Raw genomic sequence first — 13,313 nt, 5'->3', positions numbered from 1 at the left:
GCATTTAGTTTGTGGACCTTAGTTTACAACCCCCTACTACAGCCACTGAGAAAGATTCTAGCTAGAGAAGTTGCTTATGTAAGAAATCTACACCTTCTGAGTACCTCGTCCTCATTCTAGTGACAGAGGCCAAAATGTTATAGGACCTACTAATCGAAATAATTCATGGCTCAGCAGGAGGTACAGAAAGCTCTGATCAATGTACAGATATTTGTGATAACAGCCTGGAAATACAAAAGATGAGACGGGACTGTAGGAAAGACATTTTTGCATAACTTTCAAACCTGGCTCACTGCTGAAAACAAAGACTGCAACCACAGATGCCATTGAGGAATTTGAATGTTGGCTAAGGGACTTTTGAGATTGGCAGTAACCATGCAATAAAATCAAGACTATGCCAGGAACTTATATGGCCATGTTACAGATTTTTTGAGACAGAGTTTTGCTCTGTCACCTAGGCTGGAGTGCCGTGGTATGAGCTCAGTTCACTGCAACCTCTGCCTCCTAGGTTCAAGCGATTCTTGTGCTTCAGACTCTTGAGTATTTGAGATTACAGGTGTGCACCACCACTTCTGGCTAATTTTTTTTGTATTTTGTTAGCAGAGACTGGTTTTCACTATGTTGTCAAGGCTGGTCTTGAACTCCCGTTCTCAAGTGATCCGCCTGCCTCCTCCTCCCAAACTGCTTGGATTACAGGCATGAATCATCATGTCTGGCCTATATTATAAATTTTTAACTCATTTGGATAAATAACTAATAAGTATCAGGAATGTTTTCTGGACTACAGTAAGACCAGACACACATAAGTCAGTCTCTGGCATTAGTGGAATGTGAAGGAATGTATCTCTCTTAGCATGGGTGGCTTATTGCACAACCCTAATAAGCCTGGACAACGAAAGCATGCACACCCATGACTCCCACCAAGGATGGAGCCAAGACAAGCCAACAATTCAGACAAATGACTTCTGATGTGAAATAAGAGCAACATTCAACCCATCCCACTATCAGCATGTTTAGCTCATAATCAGGCATTATTATAATGGTATGCAAATTGCGGAAACGGCAGACATTCTTTCCAACTATGTTTTCATTAAAGATTCAGCTTTTTTTCCCCCAGAATAATAGTAAATGACATGCGAACTTCATATGAACTATAGGTCATGAAAGGATTCAGTATTGGCATTTTTAATCTAAAAAGTCTAGTGCCAGAAAATCAATATGTTTCAGTTGCAGCATTCGAATGCAATTTTCCTCACGTAACAGGGTTTCTTTCTTTCCTTCTTTCTTCTTTTTCTTCTAAGTCTTTTTTTTTTTTTTTAAAGAATGAATAATTCCTGGTTTTTCTATGAAACAAGCCGCCGTATTATAAGGTAATGACATCAATAACACATTACATGTAAACAGAAAATGAACAAAAAATCATTCAAGGCCCTTTTGAAACTAGAGTGCTTTTCATCAGCCCTATTACAGGTTCCATGCACATTATCGGATTGAACCATCCTGCATAACCGAGGTGCTGACAAGTCCTGATTACCCAATAACTCCTATATCCCTTTCAGGCAGGTTCACCGAGAGGACAGGAATACCAGGGCTTCCTGGGGGGCAGCTGGCCTGCCACGGGGACCCAATCAATGAAACTCAATGCCCTCTCACTTTCCTTCTCCAAAAATGGGGCACCAGACTTCCTGGTGCATACCTGGGCCTTTTCCTCCTGAGTTCTCAATTGTTTCAGATAACAACCGTTTATAACACAGCGGAGGACAGGCCAGGCTAACGCTACCAAACTCCCTTCCCCAGATACACACAGCTCCATTGAAGCTCCCCTGTATGGCAAATTAGATGGTGTCTTTCTTAAGTAGCAGAATCAAGTGCAGAGCTTTGCACCTGGGACAAGATGGGTAGCAGACAGGCTGCAAACATTCAAACACCCAATCCCTTATATTTTACTCTTTCATCTTGAGTTATACCACTGATATAACACCCAAAGACCCTTTTCTCGATTTTTTTTTATACCACTGGGTGACATTTTACTCTTTTTGAGGGAATTTTTGTTCAAACCCAAGCTCTTTCTCTGCTACCCAACAAATGGAATTTATCCCCCATTAGGTAGGAGCGTAGTAGAGCCCATGGCTCAGGTGTGACAGTAATGACAGCCAGCTGCCTGGCTGGCCTGCCTGCTATCTGTGGGGCAGCAGTGATTCTACCAAAAGTGCAGAGTCTCCGGGCAAGACCACAATTCATTTTCTCAAGACAACTTTTCAACCCTTGACAGAAACTGCAGGCTGCTGCTTGCGGTACAGCTCTGAGAAGCAGCCAAGCCAACTTAAAATAAGCCTTTAAACAAGCAAACTGTGGTTTTTGCCTTTTGGGTGGTATATCACCATATATTTGACGTCATCTGCAGCTTGGGAGATATCATATTTTTAAAACAAATTTCTTGGCTTCCAGCTTGGCTCTGAGGCATTGCTGTCTGAGGACGTGGGTTTACCTCATTAATGCAGGCTCCAGCCTTTTTCTCTTTTTCCTTGCTTCAGACCTCTCCTCCTACAGTTAAACTCATACATCGATACATTTGCAAACAGAAGAAAACAGAGTACTGGGCTCCTTACTGCAGTGTTTTAAATTAAAATGAAGGTCTAATCATGCAGGCTGTGGCACGCCTTAGTGTATCCTACGTCCAGAGGCAGGATGGGGACGTGGTTTGGAACATGGGCTCTCTCATGGTTCGAATCCCAGTTCTGGTTGTGCACGCTGTGAACATCTTCTGGCCTCTTTGTACCTCGGTTTCTGAACTGTAACGCGTCCCGTAGACTTCAGCAACCCTGAACATGTCAAAGGTTTACAACAGTGTCTCTCGTAGGGTAAACACTTGTTAAATGCCATTATTATAAGTAAAAATACCACTGGAGTAAGTTTGAATTGTTATTGTGTCTTGGAAGAACCTGGTGAGATTAGGTGCTCTTCTAAAGGGGTTGGAGGCCATTAGAGAGCTTTGAATAGGGAGGGGCAGGGCGGGACTTGCGCTGTAAAAGGATTGCTCTAGCTACCATGCAGAGGTCTGTAAGGACAAGAGTGGAAGCAAGGACCCTAATCAGGTGGCTTTTACAATAACTCAGGTGAAATCAAATGGTATTGTAGACTAGGGAGGTAGTACTGGATGTAGGTGCTTCCGCTTGAGTACAGTAACAACTTACCACAATCACTGCTGGCCTTTAAGTAAAGCTGCTTGGAGCCCCATAGAGCCACAGCCAGCCTGGCAGAATGTTTTATTTTCTTTGGGCTGGGTTAGTTTCTTAATTGCAAATTATAGAGTCCAGGGTTCAAAAATGAAATGCCACTGTGGGTGGCCACAGGTTTAATGAGGCTTGTGAATCTGGCCAGATCATATCCAGTGTCCTCCTGAGGCCTGGTGATGCCTGCTATGAAAAAGGACACTGAACAGCCCCAAAGCTCCAGAAAAAATAGAAAACAAGGCAGATCTTCCTAGACCCATCTTGACTTTGGTAATACGAGAACATGGACACCTTTTCTTTGCTGACCTTAAAAAGAAAATACATATGCACAGATCACAGCTGAACCCAAAACCCAAGCATCTAGATTCCCAGTCCATCACTACACAGAACTGTCTGGTGGATGGTCAAGGCCTTCCGAATCCTGGCTGTACCCGACTCCTCTAACCTATCTTCAGTGGTTAGATTCTGGACGACTTCAAATATAAAGTCCATTGGGTTGTAGAAGGATTAGATTTTGGGCATGAGAGGAAAAAAATAGTCCAAGATTATTCCAAATGTGGGCCCACCAGCTAGAATTATCCAGGTCAATGAAAGCATCTGAAAGAGTGAAGATAGAGACAAGCTTTATAGTGAAGACACAGACCATCTGAGAGGGCAATTCTAGGCACAGCAGTTATGGTGGACACAGCAGTTATGGTGGACACATCATAGAGGTGGGAAGACTTGGGATCATCAGCAGGGGGAGGGGATCTTACAGGGCATTCCAAGCAGAGGGAAAAGCTTCAGCAAAGATGTTGAAATGGACCAAATGTTGAACGCTGAAGAGAAAGGAGATCAGCAGAACTGAATAAAGAAGCCTTCCAAGGAAGCACTGAAAATAAGTTTAGGGGAGTCGGTACAGCTGGGATTTGGAAGGCCTTGACCATCCACCAGACAGTTCTGTGTAGTGATGGACTGGGAATCTAGATGCTTGGTTTTGGGTTCAGCTATGATCTGTGCACATAAGTTTTATTGCTAAGGTCAGCAAAGAAAAGGTGTCCATGTACTCGTATTACCGAGTCAAGATGGGTCTAGGAGTATCTACCTTCTTTTCCATTTTTTTTCTGGAGCTTTGGGGCTGTTCAGTGTCCTTTTTCATAACAGGCATCACCAGGCCTCAGGAGGACACTGGATATGATCTGGCCAGATTCACAAGCCTCATTAAACCTGTGGGCCACCCACAGTGGCGTTTTGTCTTTCAACCCTGGACTCTGCAATTTGCAATTAAGAAACGAACCCAGCCCAAAGAAAAGAAAGTAAAAACATTCTGCGAGGCTGGCTGTGGCTCTATGGGGCTCCAAGTGGCTTTACTGAAATGCCACCAGTGATTGTGGTAAATTGTTACTGTACCCAAGTTTCACAAAGATGGAAACCTGAGTGACTAAATACCACATTTATTGAGGCAAGAGAGAAGAAATCATTGTTACTCAATGAGGTTTCAACCATGTGGCGAATGTCTGCTGGTATCTTTAAAGCAAAAGATCGCAGGAGATTAGAGAGACATTCAGCTAACATCAGAGGGGACACGGGTCTTCATTTTGGCACTCAGTGGGTCATGGCCTTTTGCTTCACTTACTCCTTGGGCTGGCTCAAAAAAGTTAATGGGAGCTCCACTCTGCTGTTGTTGTCAAATATTAGGTTCTAGCTTAATTGCAGTCATTACTAAACAGAAAGGCCTGTGACAAAGGCAGTCAACAGGAGTTCACTGTTAAAAGCACTTGAAGAATCAGATTAAAGGAGCTTGGCAAACTTGGGAGGATAAAATCAGTGTCAGTTTTCTTTGCTTCTTGGGTCACAGTCTCGCTGACTTGGGTTTTCTCACTTGCGAGTGGAGACAATAATACCTTCCCAAGTTCGTTGGAATATAATATAGGCTTTGGGGCTGGAACTGCTGAGCATGTCAAGAGGTTGTTTGTATAAAGGACCCAGGACCCTACTGAGAAAGAACTCAAGGGAATAAAGGAATAAATTCAGGCTCTGATGGCCATCAAGGGTTGGAATAATTTGAAGAGAACACTGAGCTGACCATTCAGATTATTGTCTAGTCTAGCTCCCTTAGAAATAGAGCAGCTCATATGTAAAGAAAAATACTAAAAAAGCAATTTATCTACCCTTCTCTTAAATATACACAAATTCTGTGACAAATGGGGAAGAGCATTTTAACATCCGAACCACAGAAGGGTGGGTAAGTGGAGTGAGACTCACAGGACCTCGTATGATTTCCATGGGGCACACCTCAGCTTTGCTGGAGACTTTTTAAAAAACGGCTTAATTGAGATATAATACACATAACATAAAATTCACCCTTTTATAGTATAAAACTTGGTGGTTTTAAGTCTATTCACAAAGGTGTGCAAATATCACCACTCCCTAATCCTGAAACATTTTCATCATCTGCCAAAGAAACCCCAGGCCCCTTAACAGTCACTCCCCATCGTCCCTTGTCCCCAGCCCCTGGAAGCTACTCATCTACTTTCTGTCATATGAATCTATTCTGAATATTGCATCTAAATGGGATCATACCATACGTGGCATTTGTGACTGAATTCTTTTAATCAGCATAATGTATTCCAGGTTACTCCATATTGTAACTAGTAACAGCACGTCATTTTTCATGGCTGAATAATACTCTATTTTGTGGATATAACTAACATTTATCCATTCACCAGTTGAATGTTTGGGTTATTTACACTTTTAGTCTATCATGAATAATGCTGCAAGAACTTTCACATTCAAGGTTTTGTGTGAACATGTTTTCAGTTCCTTTGAGTACATCCTAGGAGTGGCATTGCTGGTTTATATGCTTAATCTTTAACCTTTTGAGAGATGCTAGACTGTTTTCCAAAGCTATTGCAGCGTTTATAATTTTACCAGCAATAGCGGAGGCTTCCAAATTCTCCTCATCCTTGCTAACACTTGTTATTGTCTGACATTTTGGTTTTGGTCATGGTCGTCAGCATAAAGTGGTATCTCATTGTGATTATGATTCCCTTTTATTTATTCTTCCCGGCATTAATGTGAACTTAACATGAAGACTTGCTATGGTTTTACTGTTAGTTTCTCATTTGCGCCAATCAACTTCACTCCTGTGGGCCATTGCCCTTTTCTCCTGGAAGGTACCTTTAATAGTGGCGATTACTCAGACCACTGCTATTTCTGGTGCTACTAGAGGTGTGTCTTTAGCACCATGATGCCAGTGCTGACACCAATGGTCTGGCACCTATGCCAAAGATATTTTCTCAGACGTAATATTGGTGCCATTTTCCATTACTAGCGGCTGGAGCCTCCACCACGAGAGCCCCAGATGTTAGGGAGAGGAGCACAGGGATGTTTGTTCTTGTCAAGACCAGCACTTTAAAGTCCTGCTTCTAGAATCCTCAGGGTTCTCAAGATATGCTAGATTTCCAGTTTAAGACGGTAGATGGAATACCTGCCAAAAATCAATGCCCAGCTCCATACAAAATACAGAACTGAGAGATATAATCAACAAGTACATATCCATGCTCTGCAACACAATATGAATGCACTAAATAGAAATGGAGGAATATACGGGACCTTACGGTTATAAGGAGAAGGTAGCCACGATTGTCACCAGCACAGAGCTGTAACTCCTGTAAGAGCTCAAGGCCAACAGTGCCCTAAGGCTATCTCAACATCAGGCTGTAACACCCCAAGACATGCAATGGAGGATCCTCCCACTGATGATATGCACCAAATGGAGAGTCCCCAGGGAGCTGAGGGACACTAACACCATTGGTATTCAGACTGTAGTATAATGCTCCTCGACTTATAAATGAGGTTATGTCCTGATAAATCCATAGTACGTAAAAACTATCATAAATAACACACAAGTGAAAAATGCATTTAATACCCTGATAAACCCAGCGTAACGTAAAAAACTTAAACTGCCATAAATCCAAACGTTTCTCAACTCACAACGAGGTTACATCCCAATAAACTCATTGCAAAGTCAAAAAATCTAAGTTCAACCATTGTAAATCAGAGATGGTCTATATTTTATTATAGCAGCAGCCAAAAGTGACTCAAACAGTGGGGAGACATATAGTCCTAGCTTCCCTGAGTAACCATTAGGGTCTCTCCTTTTTAAGCCTGTACGATTCTGCTACAGGAAGCTTTGGTTCCCTCTGTTCTCAGAAAACTGCCCTCTGCCTGCAATGGTCCCTGCAGAACTATTTGTACTGTGAGACCTTGGCCCTGTGGTTCTTCAGTGGATCAAGAAGGATATCAGACTTAGTCATATTCTTTCTTCTAGAATTTGGAGTTAATGATTCAGAGGCTAGATTGTCTCTATTAAAGGTTCGATCAAGAGTCTTGCACATTGTGAAAAATTATTGTTCAGCACATACTCACTCTGCTTCCTCCACAAAGAGATGATCTAGACATTGTGCCACATTTTATAGCATCTTAATCATTTTTCCACATTGAGGAGTATGCATTTGTGCTGAACAAATAACGCAAGGACATTCTGTAGACAACAGTGTCATGTTTTGTCATACAAGAGAGTGTTTATCAGACACACTGAAGCAGTGATAACATAAACACGAGTTAAATTTAGAGCAGTGGTTCTCAGATTATTTCGTGCGATATCATCTGCTCCTCAACCGTATCTTATGAAAGCATAAACTATGAAAACTATGCCTAAATGCACAGATCTTGGTGCTGAAATCGAATCAAATGAATTAAAAACCAATTTGACACATATTTAATGCTATGCATAGTTGTAATTATACTGCATGGCAATTAGACATAGATAGCAAACTGTTCAGGTACATTCTTACACAATTATTTGACTTTTCCACAGTCAGATGCTAAGGGGCAGAGGCAAATAATTCTCGAATAGGAAAGATAAAGAAATTACTATTTTCTAGCCTCTAACTTCCTACTATAGAATCTCCTTTTTTTAAATTTTGGTGCCATAGGCCTTTTAGTAGGCTGATGAGTGTTGTGAACTGCTTCTCAGAATAATGTTCCTCAAATAATTACATAGGATTAAAAAGGAAAACAATTTTATGGTCTTCTTAAAACTTTAAAAAATAACTGTCTTAAAAAATGGAAATATTGCAACAATTAAATGTGATATGAAAAATATTGCAGGCACTTCTTGTAATACTGTGGTTACTTCCATTCATAATTTCAAATTTAGGAGTGCGGTGGGCCAGGTGTGATGGCTCATGCCTGTAACCCTAGCAATTCGGGAGGCCAAGGTGGAAGGGCTGCCTAAGCTCAAGAGTTTCAGACCAGCCTGGGCAACATGGTTAGGACTCTTTCGCTACAAAATAAATTTAAAAAATTAGCCAGGCACGGTAGTGCGTGCCTATAGTCTCGGCTATTTAGGAGGATGTCAGGAGGATCACCAGAGCCAGAAAATGTCGAGGCTGCAGTGAGAATGAAGATGCGTCTCTCTCCTTTTGCTATTTAAGTTGAAAGATCCTCTGAATTGAGATTAAGAAGTCCGCCCTGAGGGGAGAGGTCAACAACCATTCCCCACTAAATACTCACTAAATGTTCCTTTTTTTTAATAAAAAACCCAAACTGATAATAAACAGTTTTTATATTACGTAAACCTGGGCTAATCCACTGATCCTGTAAGAACAAGTCGCCTTAATGCCATTGCCAGTAAGCTCTTTCATTAACTATACAAGTCTACGATATCTGTGATATGAACAGTGACTCCTTAGACGTGGAATGCATATTAGCATACTCATACAAGCAAGTCTTAATATGGGTATTTCAGATATTCTAGGTCTGTTCAGGAATTTGCAATCAGGTCTGGGTCCCAAGCCCACCTTCAGTCCGAGGGAATCCTGGAGGGGTTCATGGACAATTGGGCAGAGTTAAAGAAGCCTCCAAAGTCTATCAATCAGGTTGTACACACAAGTTATTAGAAAGCCCTTTAGAATGCTCCAGTTCTCATCCTCAACCCCCTCAGGGAAGCTGAGAAGTTTTTCTCCTCCTTAGAATCAGCAGACCCCATGCATCCGGCCTCCTGAGACACCCAGGTGCAAGACAGAAGAGGAAGATTGCTGGAACCCAAAGCCAGTGTCATACCTGGGCCTAAAAATCAGAGACCTGCCTAACTCAACACTGTGCAAATCATCGTCCTGGGATTTGATTCGAAAACACAGACACACAAAGAATTGTTAAAGGAATGTGGGAACAGTCTGCTCTCACTCTCTATCACTGTATCTAAGCCGAGTTTTTAAGCATATACTAGATGAAAAGATTTGGTAGCAATTCCTAATAAAATTATATGAGTGTTTACAGAGTCAAAGTAGTCCTTCTGTAAGCTGCACAAATAAATACTGTTCCCCCTACCCTGAACCTCCGCTTTGAAGAAAGAACACATGCTTAGCTGTCTTTTGTCCTATATTACAAAAGAAAGTCCCTTTCTGTGGAATATCTGAATCATTCACTGGCAGTTTCTCAAGGTAAACAGAGTAAATTAAAAATTAATGTTTCTCACATGTATACACACACACATAAGTGAATGCAATTCTTCCTTGCCCCACCAGGCATTAAAAGCAGTTGAGTCCATCTGTCATTTCAAAAAGCCCCTGAAAAAGTAGAAATCCAGGACAACATCAAAAAAATTCTGAAAACCTCCTCCTGGATAAAGATGAATGTTCTTCCAATGATTTGTCTTGTCTAATTAGTCCCATGCAAGGGACTAGACTAGGGAGTGAGGGGAAAAAATTGGATCATCTCTTGCTTTTAATAGGGAAGAAAACAAAGGGAAAAAATGACTATAATTATGCTGAAAACTTAAAGGAAAAAAATCCCCACAAAGATCTGCTTTTCCCTGTACATGATTAGCTTCTCTTTATGAATTAGGTTTCTGATAAAGCTGTTTCAGATTACAAGAAAACAAACAAACCATGATCCTTACGAATTCATATAATATTACATCCCTGTGGAGGAAGCAGCACTACCTTTGACCAGTCTAAATCCAAAATAAAATTAAAAGTAAGCTGTAAGTTGAAAAAAAAATAGCTTCTGAGTCCTCAGTTTTTCAAACAATGTCAGGAGTAGAGAGGGAGAGGTTGTAGGGCCAAATGAACTGACCGTAAGCTCCTTTCTTCCTCTAATCTGTTTCAGTTATAGGTCTAATTATTTTGTCGGCAAAAAAATCTAGACCTTAATTCCCTTACTTTATCCTGAAGTATTTCTTAACCATTTGAGAATATGATGAAAGCAATTTATCCCCTTCCAAGATGTGGGAACATTCCACTTTGCAGAACATCACAGAGTTCATGGATTTCCTCAAGTTTATATACATGAAACTCAGATTCTAAGTCTGCACAGGCCAGGACCTTGGGCTTTAGCCATTTTAGAGTCCATTGAGCTCTTTCATGGACACTATCTAGGTAGGGAATGAGAGCCCTATACAAAACTCAAAGTCTCTAGGAATCTTCTCAGTCCACGAGCCTCAAGGACTGCCCATGTTATTGAAGACGTATCTTCTCACTCCTATAAAATATCTTGTCCGGGACAGCTTAGAAGTAAAGCACTGGTAGGATGGCATGCCAGTGAGATGCCTGGCTCACTTAAATATGCTATGAATTGGGGCAAGCGACCAAAAGCAATAGGGACTTCCAAGTTGTAGCTAGTAATACATGGACCAGCTCACAGGTCAGCGTTAGAGATCCTTTCTGAGAACCACTGAATTAAACAGTAAACAATTTGGACAGGGAATAAGTTGACCCTCCCAGTTAGAGTGAGGTTTTTCCCCCCCTCCAGTAATCCAGATCATTTCATTTCTTTTCTGCCAGACCTTTACCACTAAGTAATTAAAATAATTGAACTAAGAATTTTTGAATGTTTACTACCTGCTGGGTACCATGCTAAGCCTACTCCTGTATGAACTCACTTCAGCCTCACATTGACTTCAAGAGGTAAGTACAACTAAAATTAACACTTTATAGATGACAAAACATAAGCACGGAGATAATTTGCCTCAGTTCCCAGAAAGCTAGGAAATGGTAAAGTTACTTCCCACCTTACAGGAAAATAAAGCTATATATGTCCACGGGAAATGTAAGTCGGAGCTTCTAGCAATATCCTAATTACCAGCTTATTTAGGGGAAAAAGTCCTTTCTGCAGACTCCAGGCTGCTTTGCCCTTCAGATTGTCTACTGTGGGTCGGAGAGGATTTTGCCTTGTTTCTGCAATATTTAATGATGTGTGTGTCTTCTGACCCTCTTCTAAGTTTCTTCTTCCAAGGCTCATCTCGAGTTTTGCCTCTTTGGTGGCTGTCCCTAAGGTTCATTCTATTATGTAAGATTATGCATCCTTGAAATTACTTTCCTTAGACAGTTGATTCAAATAGATTCTAAGTCTCTAATATAGAAAACCATGAAAATTTACTGAGGCAACAAGATATACTTTTGAGAAACCCTTTGGTGTGTGAGCCAAAGCTCCCTTTTCTCCAAATACATCCTCCATCTCCATATGTCCTTGTCCCCCTTCTGATACTTCTGAATTCTCCTTGGAGCTGCTGTGGTAAAAAATCTAAAGGATTATGGAACTTGTTTTCAACGTCTAATTTCCTGCTGTTGATGATCTGCCTCACATTTAGATTGGTATTCAATATCCAGCATGTGGGTGTCTTAGTCAAAACCAAGGGAGAAGTAGTCCTGTCTTGTCCACATGTCACAGCAATAAAACTGAGACACTGATGTATCAAAATCTTAGGGCTTGGGATAATTTTCATTTAATACTTAACATAATACAGCCCTACATATTAGGCAGATAAAATAAAAATGTCATGAGGTTGGGACTCTTTTTAATCCCATTATATGAACAAGAAAACTGAGAGGTTAATGTCTTAGTGTGCCCAAGTTGTTGTAACAAAATACCTTAGAATGGGTAGTACACAAACAATGGAAAGGTACTGAATTTACTGCTCACAGTTCTGGAGCTTGGGAAGTCCAAAATCAAGGTTCCAGCAGATTTGATGTCTGGGGAAGTTCTGTTCTTCATAGATGGTATCTTCTCACTGCATCCTCACATAGCAAAAGGGGCTCCCTCAAGCCTCTTTTATAAGGGCATTAATGCCATTTATAAGGGCAGAACCTTATCACCTCCCCATAACTCCACCTCATTTTTTTTTTTTTTGAGACAAAGTCTCAATCTGTCGCCCAAACTGGAGTGCAGTGGTGCAATCTTGGGTCACTGCAGCCTCCCTCTCCTGGGTTCAAGCCTCCCGAGTAGCTGGAATTACAGGTGTGTGCCACCAAGCCTGGCTAATTTTTGTTCTTTTAGTAGAGACGGGGTTTCACCATGTTGGTCAGGCTGGTCTCGAACTCCTGACCTCGTGATCCACCCGCCTCAGCCTCCCAAAGTGCTGAGATTACAGATGTGAGCCACAGCGCCTGGCCAACTCCACCTCTTAATACCAACACATGGGGGACTGGATTTCAACATGGAGATATTTTGAGGGACACAAATACTCAGACCATAGCAGTTAAAATGCCCAAAAGTCACAAAGCAGGCACAACCAGGATTTGAACACAAGTACTTAAGTGCTCTTGTTCTTAATTACTGTACCACGGTGCCGGAATAGCATAAGAGAGTTACATGTAACTGGTAACAGTCTATATAATTCGGGTGACATATTACCCTTTTGGGAAAATGAACAGATTAAGATTGTTTTGAGAGGTAAAAAGAGACACACTTTCTGGTATCCATGAGACAGAGCAGGGCTGATCACGTAGGACAGGGCTAACTGGGGCACTATTATCTGTGTATATATCTCAATATCCTGTGATAAAGAGGAGAGCAGGGTAAGGGCAGGGAATGAATCTGAGAGCAAATCTGCAAAGCTTCTGGCTTTTCCTCCTCCTTCCCCCCATCCACTCCCACTTTCTCCTCTCTCTTCTAAGCTTACACCAATGGGCACCTGGAAAGGGAGAAGCTACGGTCTCTCTCCTCTCCCCCCTCTGCCTTCAGTGGCTTCTCCCAGTGACTGAATTTCCTCTGTGGTTTCAGCTCCCACTGTCTGCCGCAGATCTTAACCTGCAA

At 41.5% G+C, this 13,313-nt stretch overlaps 1 protein-coding gene and 1 pseudogene across 1 annotated transcript in view; both read right to left on the bottom strand.

Moving 5' to 3' along the window:
- RARB (retinoic acid receptor beta) overlaps window positions 1-13,313 on the bottom strand; it is a 416,035-nt gene that overhangs the window by 279,418 nt on the left and 123,304 nt on the right. The gene's annotated exons all lie outside the window — the stretch shown is intronic.
- LOC116537627 overlaps window positions 1-13,313 on the bottom strand; it is a 51,589-nt pseudogene that overhangs the window by 18,514 nt on the left and 19,762 nt on the right.

Source organism: Sapajus apella, unplaced genomic scaffold, assembly GCF_009761245.1.
Source record: "Sapajus apella isolate SASKATOON/1434 unplaced genomic scaffold, GSC_monkey_1.0 scaffold4, whole genome shotgun sequence".
NCBI lineage: Eukaryota > Metazoa > Chordata > Mammalia > Primates > Cebidae > Sapajus > Sapajus apella.
The sequence above is the reverse complement of the archived record's forward strand: the minus strand, read 5'-3'. Positions and strand labels throughout refer to the sequence as shown.